Source organism: Elephas maximus, chromosome 9 (genome assembly GCF_024166365.1).
Source record: "Elephas maximus indicus isolate mEleMax1 chromosome 9, mEleMax1 primary haplotype, whole genome shotgun sequence".
NCBI lineage: Eukaryota > Metazoa > Chordata > Mammalia > Proboscidea > Elephantidae > Elephas > Elephas maximus.
The window spans coordinates 64,237,926-64,261,310 of NC_064827.1; the positions used below are offsets into that span (position 1 = coordinate 64,237,926).

Here is a 23,385-nt window from a genome sequence, read left to right on the forward strand (position 1 = left end):
GTCTAGTATGCTAAAAGTCTAAATTCAGGGTGCCGGCTCCAGTGGAGAGCTTTCTCTCTGTTGGCTCTGGAGGAAGGTCCTTGTCATCAGGCTTGCCTTGGTCTGGGAGCATCTCAGTGCAGAAACCTCAAGTGTAAAGGATGTGCTCTGCTCGCTGTGCTGCTTTCTTGGTGGTATGAGGTCTCCCCTTTCTGCTAGCTTCCCTTTCCTTTTATCTTTTGAGAGACAAAAGTGATCAGCCCCACCCCAGGAAAATTCCTGCTACATTGGATCAGGAATGTGACCCAGTAAGGGTGTTACAATCCCACCCTTATCTCTTTAACATAAAATTACAATCATAAAATGGAGGACAACCACAGAATACTGGGAATCATGGCCTAACCAAATTGATACACAAATTTTTTGGAGGACATAATTCAATCCATGACAGCTACTATGTCAGGATAACAAATTGAAGAGGAATGGGGGTCACATTCATTGTCAAAAAGAGCATTTCAAGATCTATCCTGAAGTACAACCCTTTCAGTGATAGGACAATAGCCATACATCTACAAGGAAGAGCAGTTAATACGACTATTATTCAAATTTACACACCAACCACTAAAGCCAAAGATGAGAAACTGAAGATTTTTACCAACTTCCGCAGTTTGAAATTGATCAAACATGCAATATGGATGCATTGATAATTACTGGTGATTGGAATGTGAAAGTTGGAAACAAAGAAGGACTGGTAGTTGGAAAATATGGCCTTGGTGATAGAAATGTTGCTTGATATCATATGATAGAATTTTGCAAGACCAAAGACTTCTTCATTGAAAGACATTTTTTCCACCAACATAAACAGTGACTATGCACATGGACCTTGTCAGACGGTATGCACAGGAATCAAATTGACTACAACTGTGGAAAGAGATGATGGAGAAGCTCAATATCAACAGTCAGAACAAGGCCAGGGGCTGACTGTGGAATAGATCATCAATTGCTCACACCAAGTTCAAGTTGAAAATGAAGAAAATTAAAACAAGTCCACGAGAGCCAAAGTACGATCTTGAGTATATCCCACCTGAATTTAGAGACCATCTCAAGAATAGATTTGACGCGTTGAACACTAATAACCAAAGACCAGATGAATGGTGGAATGACATCAAGGACATCATGCATGAAGAAAGCAAGAGGTCATTAAAAAGACAGGAGAGAAAGAAAAGACCTAAATGGATGACAGAAGAGACTCTGAAACTTGCTCTTGAACGTCAAGTAACTAAAGCAGAAGGAAGAAATGATCAAGTAAAAGAGCTGAACAGAAGATTTCAAAGGGTGGCTTGAGAAGACAAAGTGAAGTATTATAACGAAATGTGCAAAGATAGGGGCTAGAAAACAAAACGGTAGAGTATGTTCATCGTTTCTCAAGCTGAAAGAACTGAAGAAAAAAATCAAGTGTTGAGTTGCAATATTGAAAGTTTCTACAGGGAAAATATTAAATAGACTCAGGAAATACCAAAAGAAGGTGGAAAGAATGTACAGAATCACTGCACCAAAAAGAACTGGTCAATGTTCAACCACTATAGGAGGTAGCATAAGATCAAAACCAACGGTCCTCAAAGAAGAAGTCCAAGCTGGACTGAAGGCATTGGAGAAAAACAGGGCTCCAGGAAATGAAGGAATGCCAAGTAAGATATGTCAACAAATGGGTGCAGTGCTGAAGGTGCTCACTAGTCTATGCCAAGAAATTCGGAGGATAGCTACCTGGTCAACCGAGAGAAGAGAGACTTATTTGTGCCCATTCCAAAGAAAGATCATCCAATTAAAAAAAAAAAAAATAGAACGCGGAAATTATTGAACAGTATAATTACCATCACATACAAGTAAAATTACGCTGAAAATCATCCAAAAATGGTTGCAGTGGTACGTCCACATGGAACTGCCAGAAATTCAAGCCAAATTCAGAGGAGGATGTGGAACCAGGGATATCATTGCTGAAGTCAGATGGATCCTGGCTGAAAGCAGAGAATACCAGAAAGATATTTACCTGTGATTCATTGACTAAGCAAAAGCATTCAACTGTGTGGATCATAACAAATTATGGATAACATTGCAAAGAATGTTAATTCCAGAACACTTAATTGTTCTCTTGTGGAATCTGTACATAGACCAAGAGGCAGTAGTTCTGACAGAACAAGGGTATATTGCGTGGTTTAAAGTCATCAGTCAGAACAAGGCCAGGGGCTGACTGTGGAACAGACCATCAATTGCTCATATGCAAGTTCAAGCTGAAACTGAAGAAAATCTGAGCAAGTCCATGAGAGCCAAAATATGACCTTGAATAAATCCCACCTTAATTTAGAGACCATCTGAAGAATAGATTTGACACATTGAACACTAGTGACTGAAGACCAGACGAGTTGTGGAATGACATCAAGGACATCATCCATGAAGAAAGCAAGAGGTCATTGAAAAGACAGGAAAGAAAGAAAAGACCAAGATGGATGTCAGAGGAGACTCTGAAACTTGCTCTCGAGCGTCAAGCAGCTAAAGCAAAAGGAAGAATCGATGAAGTAAAAGAACTGAACAGAACATTTCAAAGGGTGGCTCAAGAAGACAAAGTATTATAATGACATGTGCAAAGAGCTGGAGATGGAAAACCAAAAGGGAAGAACACGCTCAGTGTTTCTCAAGCTGAAAGAACTGAAGAAAAAATTCAAGCCTCGAGCTGCTATAGTGAAGGATTCTATGTGGAAAATAGTAAACGACGCAGGAAGCATCAAAAGAAGATGGAAGAAATACACAGAGTCATTATACCAAAAAGAATTAGTCAATATTCAACCATTTCAAGAGGTGGCCTATGATCAGGAACCGACGGTACTGAAGAAAGAAGTCCAAGCTGCTCCGAAGGCATTGGTGAAAAACAAGGCTCCGGGAATTGATGGAATATCAATTGAGATGTTTCAACAAACAGATGCAGCGCTGGAGGAGCTCACTCATCTATGCCAAGAAATATGGAAGACAGCTCCCTGGCCAACTGACAGGAAGAGATCCATATTTATGCCTATTCCCAAGAAAGGTGATCCAACCGAATGTGGAAATTATAGAACAATATCACTAATATCACATGCAAGCAAAATTTTGCTGAAGATCATTCAAAAATGGCTACAGCAGTATATTGACAGGGAACTGCCAGAAATTCAGGTTGGTTTCAGAAGACGACGTGGAACCAGGGATATCACTGCTGATGTCAGATGGATCCTGGCTGAAAGCAGAGAATACCAGAAGGATGTTTACCTGTGCTTTATTGACTATGCAAAGGCATTTGACTGTGTGGATCATAACAAATTACGGATAACATTGTGAAGAATGGGAATTCCAGAACACTTAATTGTGCTCATGAGGAACCTTTCCATAGATCAAGAGGCAGTTGTTTGGACAGAACAAGGGGATGCTGATTGGTTTATAATCAGGAAAGGTGAGCATCAGGGTTGTGTCCTTTCACCATACCTATTCAATCTGTATGCTGAGCAAATAATCTGAGAAGCTGGACTATATGAAGAAGAATGGGGCATCAGGACTGGAGGAAGACTCAATAACAACCTGCGTTATGCAGATGACACAACCTTGCTTGCTGAAAGTGAAGAGGACTTGAAGTGCTTATTAATGAAGATCAAGTACCCCAGCCTTCAGTATGGATTACACCTCAACATAAAGAAAACAAAAATCCTCACAACTGGACCAATGAGCAACATCATGATAAATGGAGAAAAGATTGAAGTTGTCAAGGATTTCATTTTACTTGGATCCACAATCAACAGCCATGGAAGCAGCAGTCAAGAAATCAAAAGGCGCATTGCATTGGCTAAATCTGCTGCAAAGGACCTCTTATAAAGTGTTGAAGAGCAAAGACGTCACCTTGAAGACTAAGGTGCACCTGACCCAAGCCACGGTATTTTCAATTGCATCACATGCATGTGAAAGCTGGACAACGAATAAGGAAAACCAGAGAAGAATTCATGCCTCGAACTGCGGTGTTGGCGAAGAATATTTCGCGGACTGCCAAAAGAATGACCAAACCTGTCTTAGAAGAAGTACAACAAGAATGCTCCTTAGAAGCAAGGATGGCGAGACTGCGTCTTACATACTTTGGACATGTTGTCAGGAGGGATCTGTCCCTGGAGAAGGACATCATGCTTGGCAGAGTACAGGGTCAGCGGAAAAGAGGAAGACCCTCTACAAGATGGATTGACACAGTGGCTGCAACAATAAGCTCAAGCATAACAATGATTGTAAGGATGGCTCAGGACCAGGCGGTGTTTCCTTCTGTTGTGGACAGGGTCGCTATGAGTTGGAACCAACTGTACAGCACCTAACAACGAAGTCGGGAAAGGTATGTGTCAGAGTTGTACACTTTCACCATGCTTATTCAGTCTATGTGCTGAGCAAATAATCTGGGGAGCTGGACTATGTGAAGAAGAATGAGGCATTAGGATTGGAGGAAGACTCATGAATAACCTACGATATGCAGATGACACAAACTTGCTTGCTGAAAGTGAAGAGGACTTGAAGTACTTACTGATGAACAAAGACCAAAGTCTTCACTATGGATTACACCTTAACATAAAGAAAACAAAAATCTTCACAACTGGCCCAATAAGCAACATCATGACAAATGGAGAAAAGATTGAAGTTGTCAATCCTTTTGCTTGTATCCACAATCAACACCCATGGAAGCAGCAGTCAAGAAATCAAAGGATGTATTGCATTGGTCTGCAAAGTTAAAAAGCAAAGATGTCACTTTGAGGACTAAGGTGTGCCTGGCCCAAGCCATGGCATTTTCAATCATCTCATATGCATGAGAAAGCTGGACAATGAATAAGTAAGACCCAAGAAGAATCGATGCCTTTGAATTATGATGTTGGCGAAGAATATTGAATATACCATGGACTGCCAAAAGAATAAACAAATCTGTCTTGGAGGAAGTACAACCAGAATGCTCCTTGGATGCCAGGATGGCAAGACTTCGTCTCACATACTTTGGACATGTTATCAGGAGGGACCATTCCCTGGAGGACAGCATGTTTGGTAAAGTAGAGGGTCAGGGAAAAAGAGGAAGATCTCAACGAGATGGATTGACACGGTGGCTGCAACAATTGGCTCAAGCACAACAATGGTTATGAGGATGGCCTAGGATTGGGTTGTGTTTTGTTCTGTTGTTAGGAACTGACTCAAAGGCACCTAACAACAACAACAGACTTCTATTGCCTTCCTGCTATAGTAGATGAGAATTTACACCTTTTATACCAAACCAAACCCATGGCCATCGAATCAATTCTGACTCAAAATGACCCTATAGGACAGAGTAGAACTGCCCCATAGGGTTTCCAAGAAGCGCCTGGGTGAATTGTTAGAACCACCAGCCTTTTGGTTAGCAGTCGTAGCTCTTAATCATTATGCCACCGGGGTTTCCAGACCTTTTATACTTCTCTTTATTTCTTCTTTCCACTTCTCTTAATATTTATGTCACAATTTTCGGATAAATCAGAATCGATTATACTATTATGATCATGCAAATATTGTTCACTGCAGAACCCAAGTAGTATACTATGATTGTTTTTTCCTTGTTCAACTTTATCTTTCTTAGTTAATAATTGCCTCTTTATCTTCAGTTGGTGTTCCTTTTTTTTTTCTTTACATTTATTCTTACCTTTTTTTCCCACTCATTCCATCAGATCTCTTATAAAACTTTCTGCAGTTTTTTTTTTTTCTTTTGAATCAGGGGTTGACAAACTCTTTCTATAAAAATGTAGTAAATATTTTAGGCTTTTCCAGCCAGTCTCTGTTGCAACTATGCAACTCAGCTGTGGTAGCAATAAAGTTGTTGTAGACTTTATGACAATACCTAAAAGAATGGGTGTGGCTGTGTTCCAATAAAATTTTGTTTACACAAATAGATTTGGTGAATGGGCTGTAGTTTGCCAACCCCTGTTCTAAATAATAAAACATACCAGATATTAATTTTTGTAATTTTTATTTTCCTGTAGCTCTTATTCTGGAACTTTCCATATGTTGTTCTTGCTGTACCAGTTGATTTCTGTCTCCTGCCCTAGTGGCATCCTAGAACTTCCCTTCAGGGCTTTCCTGTTTTGGCCCTCTCATTGTGGGTCTCTGCATCTTCCTCTTTCTTGCTTTATTCCTTTGTTTGGACCTTCTCTAGTAACTTCTTGTAAAAGAGAGGATACATGGGAGGTAAATTTGCGAAGTCTTCATGTGTCTGAAAATGTCCACGTGTTCCCTTTATGTTTGTTGGTAGCTTAGCTAAATAAGGCATTCTAGATTAATCCCCCAGAATTTTGAAGACTTTTGCCAGTGATTTTTAACTTCCAGCATCTCTGGTGAAAAGTCTGATGCAATTCTGATTTATATATATATAAATATATAAGTATATTTGTATATATACATATATGTATATATTTGTATATGATTTTTCCCCTTGTCTGGGAGTCTTTATGATCTTCTCTTTATCTCTGGAGTTCTGAAACGTCATGGTAATGTGCCCGGGCATGGTCATTCTCAGCCCCTTGCCTCACTTCTGCCCCATTCTGTGCCTGGTATGGAGTGTCTGGGGTTTCTTCACACAGTCTCTCCAGACACTTCAGCCTGTAAGATGGCCATCAGGGTTTGTGTGGTCAAGAGAGGAATCTAAGGTTTTAATTCTTCCTGTGTTCAGATGTGCAGCCTCATGTCTTGTCACCAAAGCTTCTGTGGTACATCAGATCTCTGGGTGTTCTGCAGGACGAATGAGATGGATTATTATGTCTCCTCCCCTCCAGGCCCTTTAAGGCGACGTTTTCTCCATTCTGCTAAATCAATCATTACTCATATATCATATCCTATCTTCCAAAGTTTGGTTAAAACTTCTTGTCCACTTGATGCCTCCTCATTTTTATTTGTCTGTTTGAGTTTATATCTTCTAAAACCTTTTTTTTTTTTTTTTGGATCATTTTATTGGGGGAAGAAAAAAGAGATAAATGCTTGTAGTCAGTCTGTCCTGTTTTACCGCAAGTTCACAATTTGTTTTGTGCTCATTCATCGTCATGGATTGAATTGTGTCCCCCAAAATATCTGTCAACTTGACTGGGCCCTGATTCCCAGTATTGTGTGATTATCCACCATTTTGTCATCTGATGTGATTTTCCTATGTGTTATAAATCCTATCTCTATGATGTTAATGAGATGGGATTAGTGGCAGTTATGTTAATAAGGCAAGACTCAATCTACAAGATTGGATTTTGTATTGAGCCAATCTCTTTTGAAATATAAAAGAGACAACTGAGCAGAGAGACATGGGGACCTCACACCACCTAAAAAGCAGCGTTCAGAGCAAAGCACTTCCTTTGGACCCGAGGTTCCTGCTCAGAGGAGCTCCTAGACACGAGAAGACTGATGACAAGGGCATTCCTCCAGAATCAACAGAGAGAGAAAGACTTCCTGAGCGCTGGGACCTTGGATTTGGACTTCTAGCCTACTAGGCTGTGAGAGAATAAATGTCTGTTAAAGCCGTCGGCTTGTGGTATTTCCATTGTAGCAGCACTAGATAACTAAGACACTTGTCTCTAGCCTGTCTGCTCCAGCAGTGCAGAGGCTGTGTCTGCTTGCTCACCCCCTGTATCCCTAATGTCTTGTTCGAAGTGGGTGTCTACACACAACTGGTGAATGAATGAATAAAGGAAGAGCGAAATGGTTTGACTGAAAAGAGTGGCACTGTTCTTACATTTTTGCAAATCTAATGCCTGGCTTAGTAGGAGACATCTGCTTCTTCATTCAACCTGTTACAACATCATACATCATGCTACCACTAAGAACTCTGCTTGAAACTTAAAAACTCCACTTAAAAACTCCTGAGAAAATGAGTATGAACAAGGTCAATAACATCTTGGCATTCTTGTGAAAATAGCTCTGACCTCATGGGTACCCTAAAAAAGGCTTCAGGGATTCTCAGGGGTTCCCAAACCACATTTTGAGGACTGCTGACTTCATGAAAACAAAAGAAAGCAAAAATTGTTTAATTATTCAAAGATTGGTGTTTTCACAGGAAGGGTTTCATTTAATCCTCCCAACTTAGCAGGAAAGAGAGATTCTCCCAGTACATATTCCATTACATACAAGAAGAGTTTGTCACTAAGGACATTGCTGGAGTGGTTCTTAAACATTTGACACATAAGCCAGGATTTAGGGTCTATGGGACTGTTTATGTGGGCACTTGGCAGCCAAAGCGATGCCATTCAAAAGGTGATTGTTTTTCACTGCCTGCTGTCCGGTCAGCCCCTGATTCATGGTGACCCCATGCACAAAAGACGCCCTGTGCCATCCCTATGATAGTTTTCAGATGGGATCATTGTGCTCCATAGGGCTTTCACTGGCTGATTTTTAGGAAGTAGATCACCAGGCCTTTCTTCCTAGTCTGCCTTAGTCTGAAATCTCCACTGAAATTTGCTCAGAATCACAGCAACACACAAGCCTTCACTGACAGGTGAGTGGTGGCTTCCCATGAGGTACCTTGGTTGGGAATCAAATCCAGGTCTTCTGCCTGGAAAAAAAGGTGATAGGCTTACCTAAATAGCTCACTTTGTTCTTGAATAACACTGTGGGTAATTCATTTGAATCCATCATTCAACAGCTTATCTCAATTCTGTTTCATCTGTCCAGAGTGCAGATCCCTCAGGTGGGCAGACCTGGGAGATGGTGCTGGCACAAGAAGCTGAGCCCAGGTTATGAAAGGCCTTGAACGTCAGTCCATGGTATGTGCCCTTTCCTAGTTGGACACCTCATTGTAGGTGGTGGTGGTAGGGTATTTTGGTCAAAGTGATTTCAGAAAGAATTTTATGATTGTGGTGTAAAGGCTAGTTTGGAAGGAGTATGTATTTGGAAGAACACGATGGCGTGAACTGACAAGTACCTGTGAGAAAGGAAGGGTTGACCTGGAGAGACCTTACAGAAGACGAATCAATAGGACTTAAGCTGTGATTCAATATGGGACGTTAAAGATGAATCTCAAAGCCTGGTGGTTCCATAAGCAGAAAGAAAGTACAAAATTGGGGGTGGGTAGGGAAAAGCATTGTTTTTTTTGTTGTTGTTAGGTGCCGTCGAGTCGGTTCCGACTCATAGTGACCCTATGCACAACAGAATGAAACACTGCCCAGTCCTGAGCCATCCCTACAATCGTTGTTATGCTTGAGCCCATTGTTGCAGCCACTGTGTCAATCCACCTCGTTGAGGGTCTTCCTTTTTTCCACTGACCCTGTACTCTGCCAAGCATGATGTCCTTCTCCAGGGACTGATCCCTCCTCACAACATGTCCAAGGTATGTAAGATGTAGTCTCGCCATCCTTGCTTCTAAGGAGCATTCTGGTTGTACTTCTTCCAAGACAGATTTGTTCGTTCTTTTGGCAGTCCATGGTATATTTAATATTCTTCGCCAACACCACAATTCAAAGGCGTGAATTCTTCTTTGGTCTTCCTTATTCATTGTCCAGCTTTCACATGAATACGATGCGATTGACAATACCATGGCTTGGGTCAGGCACACCTTAGTCTTCAAGGCGAAAAGTAGATAATGACTTTTGTCATATTTGAAGCAATAAATGAACTTGCAAACAGAAATGTTTAGCAAGCAGTTGGCTATACTAGAGGTAGAAAATGGAAACATAGATTAAGGAGTTATTCTTACAGAGAAGCCAAAGGAGAGAATAACATGAAGAAAGATTACTTGTTCAAGATCACATAGCTGGTAATTGGAAGACTCAGAACTTGAAAGCTAAGTCTGTTTAAATCCATATCCTATGTCCAACCATAATACTTTATTGACTCCAAAATGCCATCAAAGTGCAGCCCAGAAGAGGAGACCCTCAGGATTGGCTTTGAAAACACTCACATTTAACATGACAAGTGACTCCTTAAGAATGGAGGTACAACATGCACTAGAGAGTTGATGACGTGTGAGAGAAGAATACTCATGCTATATGACTCTGCAGAGTCTGGGAAAAAGGGCAGGGCCTGGCAGCTTAGACCAGGCAGCTTAGGCAGGTCAGTTTGGTCTTGGCCAGGGCTGAGGTCTCCCACTGCTTTCACTCAGATGGCTTCCCCAAGAGCATCAGCTGCACTTTGGTTTCGTACACTTTCTACCTAGCCCGCTGCTATGTTTTGGGTCAGGGAAAACTGTGGCCAAGCAGCAATTCTCAGAAGCTGAGCGAGGCTGACATCCTGCCTGGTTTCTTCCTCTCTCTCGCTGAGCCCAGTGCAGCTTGAGAGAATTATGGGGTGGTGACATTTAGAGTTTTTCAGAAGCACCTCATTCAGGGAAGGAGTCCAGGGCTTTTCTCCCCACTGGGCCCCTTCCCTGTAGAGCGTCTTTGGGTTCATGGCATGGATCGGGGGTGGAAGAGGAAGCAGACACCATGAGGGTGGGGGCGTGGGGCATGTAGGTTGTGAAACAATATGAGAAATCTCCAAAGCCAGCAAAGAAAGTTTTGTTTCTGGAATTTGGAATTCAAGATTTTCACACTCAACATTTCTGTGACTAGAAGGCGAGATAAAAATCTATGTCATTCCACTGTTCACCTTTATTTTAAATTATCTGATTTTAAACAGAAATTATTATCGGGGTGATATTGTTTCCTTTTCTAAAATGTGGTTTAATTTCGTAAAAAGCCAAGTAAGACGGCAGAGCTGAATCATAGGAAGTGTGAGCATGCAAGCTCTACACCCATGATTTCAAAACTCTGGTCGAGTAGCCCTGTGCTCTCTTTGAAAATGTGTTCCTTAATCCTGCGTTTTTGTCTTCAGGGGCATTTCTTCCTCCTTTCTCCTACCAATATGGCCTCTCTGATTTCATATGAGAGATTGTTTAATCTTGTGGGAAAACGTGGGTCCTGAGTTTAAATCCCACCTCCTCCTCTTCCGTACTGAGTAACATTGGACAGTTACTTAACATTTCTGAGCTTCAGTTGTCTCCCTATAAATAGCAGATAAGAAGATGTATATGATACATTGCTGATACGCAGTAGGTGCCGAAGCTGTGTTAATTCCTGCCGTTCAGCAGGATTGGATAATTGGTTTTTTCCTATTGATAGCCGCTGACTCACGCACATACATAAAGTCAATTTACTGTATGTTGTTAGTTTAAGGGAGAGAGTTGTGGGTGTTTGTGTTTTGAATCTTATTTTTAGAGATTACAAAAATGTTCCACTCACTGGATTTTAAAATTAAGAACGGGGAGGATTATGTTTATATCTGAATCATAAATTATAACATATGAAAATATTATATGCATAATTTTAGTTCTATACTATAAAACATTTATGAGGAAGAGGGAGAGGGTAAAGAAGGGGAAGGGGAAAAAGGGGGGAGATAGGTGACACAAAAATTGGCAGAGATTAAAATACATGATGAGGGCAAGAGATACTGGGATTCAGTGCCAGTGTTTGCAAATAAATAGTTTTGGTTCTTGCCTCTACTGACACTTGAGCTATGGGTACTAGAATTGTGTATTTCTTGTCATCATTTTCTTTTGAAATCTATCTATTTATCCATCCATCCACCCATCCATCTACCCACACATCCATCCATCCATCCATCCATCCTTTAAATTACTTTTTGATTCAACAAGCAACAACTGAAACTCGTTGCCTTCGAGTCGATTCCGACTCATATCAACAGGTTTTGTAGGACAGAGTAGAACTGCTCCACAAGGTTTCCAAGGCTGTAAATCTTTATCAAAGCAGACTGCCATATCTTTCTCCTATGGAGTGGCTGGTGGGTTCCAACCATCAACCTTTTGGTTAGCAGCCGATTGTTTAACCAATATGCCACAGGGTCTCCTTAACAACTGTTAAAGGCATTCTACGTATTTTTTTTTTAAATGTATTTGGCCCTGTCCTAGGTGCTAGCGAGACAAGAGCTCAAGCACACCCTGCCTTACAAGAGCTCATGTCTTATGAAGGAGACAGATAAGTAAGCAAACAGCAAAGTGTCATCAGTGACTGACTCACATTTGTAGTGGTGGAAAGGGTTCATGAAGGAGGTGATCCCGTACTGGGTCTCAGAGGAACTGCAGGAGTTTTTTTTAAAAAACAAATTTATCAGGTGGCAGGGAAGATTTGAAGCGTTTACTGGGCAAAGGAAAATTATGAATAACTTTTGGAGTGATCCAGTCCCACCTGAACTGGGAACTGTTTTTTTTGGACCATAGCTCTGTGTGCTATGAAACCAGTATGGCAGGCGGTTAAGATCATGGGTGTCGAAGGCAGTTAGATATGGGTTTAATCTTGACTTACTAGCTTTGTGGCCTTGGCCAAACTATTTAACTTTTCTGAGTCTAATTTTCTTCATATTTAAAAGGAGCATAAAACTCAGGAATGTCATAAACTTTAAGTGAATTGAGGTAATCCTTGTGAAAGCTTTGCACGTTGCTGGACACACAGTAGACCCTCAAATTGAAACCATGATTTTAATTTCAATATATTGGACCTTTGGTCTAATGAAGCTGTAGTGGTACCCTGGGAAGTTGGTTTGAGTGGTGGGGGGTGAGAGAAGATGCCCCGTGGAGAATGGATTATGTATTATTTACAACTTTTCAACTCCCTTGTTAACCTTTCAGAAACTTGTCTGAATTGCAGTAATACGTGTTTCAACACAACCCTGAAAATTTTCCTTAGAGGTGCATCCCACCTCTGCATTTTACAATGTTTGAATATAGGGTTGCTATGAGTCGGAATCGACCTGACAGCAACAGGTTTGGTTTTTTTGGTTTTAAGGGTGAGGCAGCCTTCCTCCCTGTCGTAGAAAAAACTCCTGGTGAAAAAAACCTTAAAGCATTAGCTCCTGAGAGCAGAGCTCCTAGGAAGGCTGTCAGTAACACCTTCAGAACAAAACAGTTTTCAAGGCTGTAATTACGAGTAGCACTAGGGATAGCAAATGGTGAAAATGCTATAGACCTGGCCCAGTTCTCTTAGAACAGAAAATCATGTGCCGGATGCAGAGAGAGCAACTAAAACCATGAGGCTAAAGCATGAGCTAGGGAGAGACATTTTCAACACAGACTTGAAGTTAGCTGATTTTTCCACATGTGTGTTATTGATTAATGGGGATTGCAGGATAGTTGACATCAACTTTGCGGCTCTCCATCTAAATCCCTTTCTTGGGGAATGGTCCTTACAACATCAGATTTGTTCTTATCTGCCTGTACCTTTGGTCATAGCTGATCCTAGGGCAGTGGTTCTCAAACTTAAGCACGTGTCAGAATCCCCTTGTTAAAGTACAGATTGCTGTATTTCAGAGTTTCTGATCCAGTAGGTCTAGGACGGGGCTTGAGAATTGCATTTTAACAAATTACTAGGTGATGCTGATGCTGCTAGTCTGGGGATCACATACACAGAACCATTAATGTAGGAATAGGCAATGGAATCATGCTGGGTCAGGCGATCACCTGGTGATCTGCTCTGCCTGGGATGGTGTATAGACACATTGCCTGATTGATGGGGGGCCTTGAATCATGACCCATAAATGACAGACAGCATATCAGGGAGTAGATAGATCAATTCCCACTACTGAGGCCCCTGGGCTGTCCAATCCTATCCCTCCCAAATCTTGCCTTTTTATTGCTTCCTTTAATTCTGTGATCCATCTCACTATTTTTCCAATATGCCCATGTTTGCCAGGTATAGTTCTATTGCTCACAAACAAAATAATTTTAATGAGTACCAGGGGAGGGACTTATTTAACCTGGAAAAGAGAGGAATCAAAGTATGAGGGGGACACCAAGGTTTTCTCCAATATCTGAAGGGCTGTCATGCAAAACAAGAAGAGTAGGTGGGTCTTATCAAGTAGCCAATTTTGCTTCAAACTAGTTTTTTTTAAGGAAAACATTTTCAACAACGTAAACTTTCTGAAAGTGAGCAGCTTCTGGTTAGAGATGATAGATTGAACACACTCATCCCTGCTCTTTCCTGAAACACCAATAAAATGACAGTGGATGAGCTTTTAGCATAGTGGGTGACATAGACCCTCAAGGACAAAAAGAATTGGAGAAGAGACGATAATATTTGATGACAATATTGAAAGCTGGAAAGCAAATGGACATCTGATAACTGGCTTTAGAAGACCTGAGAAGCCTGAACCCTAAACTGGTGGGAGCAGGAAAACATGGAGCTTTGCGTTCCAGAGCCCCAGAAAGGTTTTGGCTTCTGGAACCTCATAACAGGGTGAAGTTGGCCCTGAAAAGAGAAATATTTGTTGAAGATCTGTATAAAGAGCTATGAGATTTGTGGATCGACTCCCACTCACCATACCAGATGACATTTCCTCTTAGCCTTGGCATATAGCTGGAGGTTTGTGAGTAAACTAGACGGTTCTGGGCTGGTAAGAAGTGAGAAAATGAGGTGGGGGGATTAAGTGAAAGTCAACATACTGGACTGTTACACCCCAGCCCCCTTCCCACACTGAGCTCCCAGTATCTTGTGTATGCCTTTTGCTGTCGCTGGGTGCTGTTGCATTGATTCCTACTTATAGTGGCTCCATAAGTAGAGCTGCTCCATAGAGTTTCCTAGGCTGTAATCTTTACAGGAACAGACCACCCTGTCTTTCTTCTACAGAGCAGCTGGGTGGGTTCAAATTGCTGACTTTTGATTAGCAGCTGAGTGCTTAACCATTGTGCCACCAAGGCCCTTTGTGAGCCTTCTGGAGAGTAACATAGTACTGGGATTTGGAAGGTACTCAACAGCCTGTAGAAATTTTACAAAAAGATTGGGTGAGGGTGGAGGGGGTTTGTGGTGCAGGGGAGGCCCACTAAGTGTGTCATCACTACTGACTGAGCAGTTACTCGGCATCGATACCAAGCTGGAAGCTCTGATGATTCAACAGTGCCTAACAATTCAGTGTGACCAGCTCTCAGTGACCTAGATGGGAAGGCTGGGGGGAAGGAACAGCATGTACAAAGACAGTTAGAGGTGAAACAGCATGCTGAGTTTGTGGAACTGCAAACAGTCAGTACTATTGGCATGGAAAGTATAGACACACAGGGCAGTGAGGGAGGAGGGGAGGCCCAAGAGATGCTATTGTGCTTATGTCCTTCTCTTTGTTTGGATGTGTTCTCTCAAAACGTGTATCATTTTATACACATGTATGTTTAATTTACATTGAATCCTATTATTCAATTGAATTTAAAAATTTTTATCAAGGTCGATGCTTTTAAGATCCATCTATGTTACCACATCAATAATCTAAGACATTTGTAAAGGGACTAAGTACTGGCAGTCTGCCCTCTAGGGTGGCTGCCCCTTTAGGATGACCTATCACTGAGACATAACGGCCCCTACGTTCGCACCTCCCTAATCACCCAGTTTTGTTTTCTTTTACAAAGTTTTATAATTTTTGCTGGCACAAAATGTTTATAATTTTTCCTAGCTCCCAAATGTCATTTGCATTTCTCTAGTTGCTAATGAGCATTGCTAATTTTGAGCACCTCTTCATATGCTTGTTAGCTTTTGGGCTTTCCTCTTCTGTAAACTGATTCTTCCTATCCTTTTACCATATTCCTTTTTCTAATTGATTTACAAAATTTTCTTATAATTTTTCCTTTATTGGCTTCAGACCTTACACATATATATTTTCCCAGTCTATGAATCTGCCAGGCGATCCTTGGAAACTCTATAGGGCAGTTCTACTCTGTCCTATAGGGTCACTATGAGTCGCAATCAACTCGACGGCAGTGGGTGGGCCTATGAATTTGTCCATTTTATTAAACAGAAGTCCTTAATTATGATATAATCAGATTTGTCAAATTCTTTTGTTATGGCTTGTGATTTTGAAAATTTAAGAATTTTTCTGTCTCTGGGTCACAAATATATTTTTCTATGTTTTCTTCTATTAATTATAGCTTTAGCCTTCATACTTAGGTCTTAAATTCTTTGAGACCAACTTTTGTATGTAGTTTTAGACAGACTTATTTTTCTCTATTTGGGGGAAACTAAGACTGCTTCAAGTGTTTATAACAGAAAGAATTTAATATAGGGAATTGGTTACACAGATGATGGTAGGTCTGATAAACTAAACAGGGGATGGTGAGGCAACCCACAGATTAGCAGAAGTAGAAAGTCATTACCATTCCTAGTCTGAATGAACAACCAACCAAAAACCCAAACCTGCTGCCATCAAGTTGATTCCGACTCATAGTGACCCTATAAGACAGAGTGGAAGTGCCCCATCGAGTTTCCAAGGAGTGGATTTGAACTGCTGACCTTTTGGTTAGCAGCCGTAGCTCTTAACTACTACACGATTAGGGTTTCCGAATGAACAACAGCAGGAGGCAATGTTACAGGAACCCAGAGGCTAGTGCCCACTCAGTGGAACCAATACAGACCTTTCTGGAGAGAGTTGGAATGAAAGAAGATATGCAGCTGCTCCAGAGATGCCATCAAATGCACAAAGGGAGGGGGAGAAATTCTCTGGCTTGTCTCTTCTTCCAGTTCTCCAACCTAATCCAGATGGAAGCCAGCTGACAGGGGATATGGAAATACAGCCTGTAGTCGTCAACTTCTGTGATATAAAGCAGAGGAGGACAAAAACTGGACCTGAGGGCAAACAGGTCCAGGGCTAACAAACCCAACAAGGTGAGAGGATATTTCCCAACATCATCTGTTAAAAACTATTCTTTCCCATTGATTTGAGATGCCATCTTAGCCATATTAATTTCCACATATACACGAATCTATCTCTGAACTATGTTTTATTTGTCTGTTCTTGTCCTAATCCCATTTTTTAATTACTATGTCTTTGTAGAATGTCATATCTAGTAGGGGAAATCCTTTTTTCTTTACTCCTTTCTGTCCCTCTTTTTTTTAAGTTGACTTAAGTATTTATGGAGTTTTATTTCTTCATATAAATTTTAGAAGAAGTTTTCATTTTTTAGTTCATTTTCTTTGACCAAAAGTCACATGACTCTTCCTAATTGTATGCAGACGGGGACATATATATCTCCTATGTGCCAGGAGGATAGGAAAATTTCATGAATGAACAGTGGAAGTTTCTACCAAAATTTCTACCTCAAAGGGAAGTAATTCAAAACTCAACCAAGATACTTGATCACATCTTACTTTTAGCAGTTGTTTTAAGTGATATCTTCCTATAAAAGGGTTTGGAAGAACTCTATCTTTGATACTGTACTAACACTTTACAATTTCTACTTTCAATAGACATGGATAGGACAATGTCTGAATAGGCTGTCTTTCCTTTGAGTGAATTGATGGCAACAAGCACATAACGAAAATTTATTGAGCAAAACCTAAACTAAATTCTTTCAGTGCATCATAACTTTTAGTCCTAGCAACAATGCCTTAAGGTAAATACATTTATGGCTATTTAACAGGTGAGAAAACAGAGGCTTAGTGAAGCAAGTTGTCTCACAGGAGAAATTAGGTCTTGCATTTCAAGCATCTCTTTGGAAAGTATTTTTCGTGACGCCTACTATCTACACTTTCTTTATCCCCTTCTTAACTTGAAAAAAGGGATGAAGAGAAATAGAGGAGAAGAAAGAAGGAGAAAGAGCAAAGAAGAGGGCCAGTGCCCTGCATTAAGTAGATTGGTAGTAGATGTATGTTCCAATGGTAAGAATGTTCCAAGAGAAGCAATTTTCCAGGTTCGCTTCAACCTTTTACTATTTTTTTCTTTTTGGCTTTAACAAACAGAAATTTATTTTCTCACAGATTAGGATGCTAAAGTCCAAATTCAGAGTGCTGACTCTAGGGGAAGTCTTTCTCTACCTGTTCTGGAGGAAGGTCTTTGTCTCTTCTTCTTCCTTGGAGATCTCCATGTGTCTTGGCATCTATCTTAACCCATCTCTCTCTCTGCTCCCTTGTTTAATCTCTTTTTCTATCTCAAAAGAGATTGACTCAAGATATACCCTACACTAATCCTGCCTCATTAACATAACAAAACAACCCATTCCCAAATGGGTTATAACCACAAGCATAGAAGTTAGGATTTATTACACATATTTGGGGGGGGACATAATTCAAATTATAACATGTCCTTGCCACATGCAAAACACATTTACCCATCAAATCATCCCAAAACTCTTCAATTAACCCCAAGTCCAAAATCTCATTTTCTGAATCATCTAAATCAAATATGGGCTAGACTTTATGGGTACTCCATCCTGGAGCAAAATTCCTCTTCATTTGTGAACCTGTGAAGTCTAGACTGTAAGTTATCTGTTTCCAAAGTACAATGGTGGAACAGACACAAGGTAGACATTCCCACTACAAATGGGAGAAATTGGAGGGAAAGAATCGATAACAGGCATCAAGCAAGTCCAAGACTCAGCAGAACAATTTACATTAGCTCTCAAGACTTGAAAATAATCCTCTCTTCTCTGAGACTATCTGGGCAATGGCCTTGCCCTCCAGAACCTGGGTGTTGGACATGCCCTCTGGATTCTGGGTAGAGGCTCCTCAGGCCTGGGCTTCAGCTCTACTTTCCAGACCCTCTGGGATAGCAATTTTGCTCCCTTGGGTTTAGGCAGCCCCTTTCTCCTAGTTCATCTGAGGGGTGACCCCCATCCCCTCAGCTTTCGCAGGCCCTGCTCTTCTCCCCCTTGGGCATGGCAGTCCTACCCCCTCAACTTTGGGAGGTGGTGCACCTTCATACTCTGGAACTGAGCTGTTGAAGATCTGACTCTTTGAAAACTAGGAGGCTGTGGCTCCATCCTTTGAGATCCAGAAGACCTTGACCCCACCCTTTGAAACCAAGAAGGCCCTGCTTCCTGTGCTCCTTCCAACAGTTCTGCTGATCTCTGAGCTGCTCCAGGTATGGTCCTTTTCTTTTTTTGGAGGGCAACAGATCTAGCTCCTTTGGCCTATTTAGTGCCTGTAGAATTCCAAGAGGCAGGCAATATTCTTTCCTTTTATTCTTTCTCCGTTCCCTTCAGTCTAAGCTGTTGGGTTTTCTGCTGTGGCAGTCAGTTAGAGCCATCAGTCACACGTTTAATCTCTTTCTCAAAAGATTGTGGAACCATGTCCTTGGTGAATGTTCTAGAACAATTGTCCTTAGTTTATACAACAGAATTTCCCAAACCTCAAGTTTTGTTTTTGTTTTACACAGTTCATTTTGAAGTTCATCTCTTCCCTTTCCCATTTTACTATAAGAAGCAAGGAGAAACCATGCTGCCCCTTTAAGATCTTGCTTAGAAATCTCACCAGCCAGATATCCACGTTCATCACTTACAAGTTTCACCTTCCACCAAACATTTGAACATAATTCAGACAAGTTCTTTGACACTGCATAAAAAGCATCACCCTTCCTCCATTGTCCAATCACAGGTTCGTCATATTCTTTTAAAGCCTCACCCAAAGCACATCCACATTTCTAGCACCATTCTGTTGCTGGCGCCATATGTATTCGCTAAGATGATGCAGACTGTCTCTATTGCTCTACTCACTTCCTTCTGAGCCCTCACCAGAATTGTCTTTGATGTCTGTAATTACCAACAATCTCTTTAAGGCAATCTAGGTTTTTACTATTAACTTTTTGCTGTCAAGTCGATTCCAACTCATAGTGATCCTATAGGACAGAGTAGAGTTGCCTAATAGTCCAACCCTTTACTTTTAAATAGAGAAGTAATTTCTTATTGGTTCCGAGAACTAAATGGCAATAAGGTGCAAGAGAAATGAGAAAGGGGCACAAAAAATCATTTGAATATTGACCAGCAGGCCACAAAAGTAATTGCATGAATCATCAGACGTCATGCAATTGAAAGATATATGTGTGGTTGGAGCAAGGCTGCTTACCTTAGCGCTGAGGAATGCCCTTACATTGCAGATTGTACATCAAGATGTAGTCACAGAGTTTCAGAACAGAAAAATTATCTTGAGACTTAAGATAGCATAAACTGTTGGTAAGCCTTGAATTACCTATACTTTTTTATGGCTACAAGGACCACTGGGATTATCCTGTCACGAAACTTGCTAATATCTAACTTTATTCACTAAAATATTCTTTCATCACTTCCTTCACATGGGGATAATCCTCAGTTATAAGCATAACACATCATTATCATTTTACTTTTATTATGCAAATAAGAAAGTTGTTACTGTTGAAAAATTGGAAAATACTCAAACTGATAAAAAAAAAAAAATTAAAAATCATCCACAACTCTGACACCTAGAGGTGACCAAAGTTAATCTTTTAGGTCATATTCCAACACCTGGAAGTAAATAGATGAGAAGATATAAGCATCATTATGACAAATGGGACTCCCCTTCTATATTCGGTGCTCTATATTAATGTCTCTTGAGTCCCTGGGTGGTACAAATGGTTAAGCACTCCACTACTAGCTGAAAGGTTGGTGGTTTGAACCCACCAAGGGGCACATTGGAAGATAGACCTGGTGATCTGCTCCTGGAAGTTCATAGCCTTTGAAAACCCTATCCAGCAGTTCTAGCCTGTGCACATGGGGTCACCATGAGTTGGAATAGATTCAACGGCAGCTAACAACAACAACAACAACAGAATTTTCTAGGTTTTACTGTAGTTATTTGTTCAGGGATTATTGGAACAGGAATCAACTGACCTATGTTTGAGTTCCCATCTTTTATTCACTAAAGCTCCCCCTTTAAAAAAGAAGAGGCCTTGAAAATCATGTGAAGGGGTTTGTACTTTCACTAGTAAGTGACTGTAAATCATTGAAGGATTTGAAATGGTTCAACCACCCCAAATAACTTTGTTAGAGAATAGTCTCCCTGGGGGAAAAAAAAAAAAAACCCTGGAAGCAATGACAAACTAATGTAAGTGAATGAAAATAACATTTATCAAGTACATATGCTAAAGATATTATCTATGGTATTTTACTTGATCATTTTAGTACCCAGGCATAGGGATAATCATCCCCAAGTTAGAAATAAGAAATTTGAAACTCAGAGGAGTTAAGCAATGTGGTTAAGGACACACAGCTAACCAGTGTTGGTGTAAGGATTAAATCCAGCATGTCCAACTAACTCATTTGTTTCCAGGGACAGAGCCTCCTTTGAAAGGTATTTCAGTAGGCTAGGTGGGATCCCCCACATGTCTGTCAGTGGCTACAACAATGGGCTCAGACATAATGACGATTGTGAGGATGGTGCAGGACTGGGCAGCATTTCATTTTGTTGTACGTAGGGTTGCTACGAGCCTGAACTGACTCGATGGCACCTAACAACAACAAGTGGGATCAGTTGTCATTTAATAATGAGAAGTTGAAGTGCCTAATGAGCTGCACTCTTAAAGCAGCAGTATTGGTTGCTGGCTGTCCCCAGGGGTTTTTCCCTCTGACTCATACACAGCAGGGGAATCCTGAATGAAGCTCGGTTTTTATTTCCTGAATTTTAGAGTCCTGGCAGGCTCTGTGGTGATTGCAGATAAAAATCTAAGTTCCTTGCCAACAAAGACATTGAAGGAAGTTCCTTAGGTAAGTCCCTTTCTCTCTCTGGGCCTCAGTTTTCTCAACCACAAAGGATTAAATGATCTCTTAAATTTCCTTTCATTCTAACATCCAAGAATTCCTCACAGTGCCTAATGCAATGCTGAGCTCTAAGTAGATGCTTAATAATGATATCGGTGATGTGTGGGAATTAAACTAACAGAATAGCATTACACCTATGACTGGCTGAGAAATAGGTTGTAAGAATGGCATAGAAGATACATGAGTTTAGCTACTCAACTTTTATGTATTCACTAGATTGTAAGAGTCACTTAGGAGGTACTGTATTTTTGTTCATCCTGTCTATATATCTGTATATAGTGGTAACTATACCTATGTATCTGAAACACTGTGCTTTGAATATAGGTGACCAAGCAGTTTTATTGAAGGAAAGAATAAGTAATGCAGAAAGGCTAGTTGTCCTCCAATATCTGTTCTCACCTTCTTCCTCAGCAATGCAGCACCTAAAAGTTACCTAGTTAAAGAGTAGTTCAGGATAAAACCTCATTTCCAGATTTTCTTGCAGCTAAATATGGCTGTTTTATTAAATCAAGCAATATTACCAAGTCTAACAAGAAATATTTTATAATAATATGAAGATAATTCACCAAGAAGATATAACAATCTTAAATATGCAGCTAATAAAACCTGTTGCCATTGAGTCATTCCAACTTATAGCAACCGTATAGGACAGGGTAGAACTGCCCCACAGGATTTCCAGGGAGCAGCTGGTAGATTTGTACTGCTGACCTTTTGATTTAGCAGCTAGCTCTTAACTACTGCACCACCTTAACAACTCTAAAACCAAAAATGCAACCCTGTTGCTGTTGAGTCAATTCTGACTCATAGTGACCCGATAGGACAGAGTAGAACTGCCTCATAGGGTTTCCAAGGAGCAGCTTGGTGGATTCAAACTGCTGACCTGTTGGTTAGCAGCCAAGCTCTTAACCACTGTGCCACCAGGGCTCCACCCAACTAACGGAACTTTAAAATACACTAAGCAAAATGTACAGAACTGAAAGGAGAATTAGATAAATTCTCAATTATGTTTGGAGATGTCAACATTTCTCTTTAAGTAACTGACAGAAAAATAGACATAAAATCAGTAAAGGTATAGAAGAATTGAACAACAGTATCAACCAAATTGACCTAACTGACATTTATAGAACACCCTGCCTACAACAGTAGAATTCACATTCTTTTCAAGAGTTTATGGAATATTTGCCAAGATAGAATGCATGTGCCATGAAATAATTCTCAATAAATTAAAAAACTTGAGATAATGCAGAATATATCATTTGGCAATTGCAGAATTAAGTTAGAAATCAATAACAAAATGATAATTTCCAAGTATTTGGAAATAAGCAACACATTTCTAAATAACACATAGGTCAAAGAAAAACAATTTGAACTGGAACTTAGAAGACAATATCACCTTTAAATGTTTACATTAGAAAAGAAAAAAGATTAAAAATTAATTATCTAATCCATAGACCAATAAGGAAACCCTGGTGGTGTAGTGGTTAAGTGCTATGGCTGCTAACGAAAAGGCTGGCAGTTTGAATCCATCAGGTGCTCCTTGGAAACTCTATGGGGTAGTTCTACTCTGTCCTATAGGGTCACGATGAATCAGAATCGACTCGACAGCAATGGATTTGCTTTTTTTTTTTTTGGTTTATACAATAGTAAAGAGAATGATGAAAAGTAAATCAGGAAAACAATACCATTTATAATAGCCCCCCAAAATAAAATTCTTGGGAATAAATCAAACCAGGGGTATAAAAGAGCTATACAAAGAAAACTACAAAATACTACTGCAAGAAACCAAAACGGATCTACATAAATGGAAAAACATACCATGCTCATGGGTAGGTAGACTCGACGTTGTGAAAATG

The 23,385-nt window shown here is 40.4% G+C and overlaps 1 long non-coding RNA gene across 1 annotated transcript in view; it reads left to right on the forward strand.

Moving 5' to 3' along the window:
* Positions 1-21,672, forward strand: part of LOC126082568 (uncharacterized) — a 68,309-nt gene extending 46,637 nt beyond the window's left edge. The window contains exons 3-6 of the long non-coding RNA XR_007518578.1: positions 8,692-8,783; positions 16,506-16,649; positions 18,727-18,843; positions 21,400-21,672. This is a non-coding gene — a long non-coding RNA (uncharacterized LOC126082568). The remainder of the gene's footprint in view (positions 1-8,691; positions 8,784-16,505; positions 16,650-18,726; positions 18,844-21,399) is intronic.
* Positions 21,673-23,385: the final 1,713 nt, after the last annotated feature.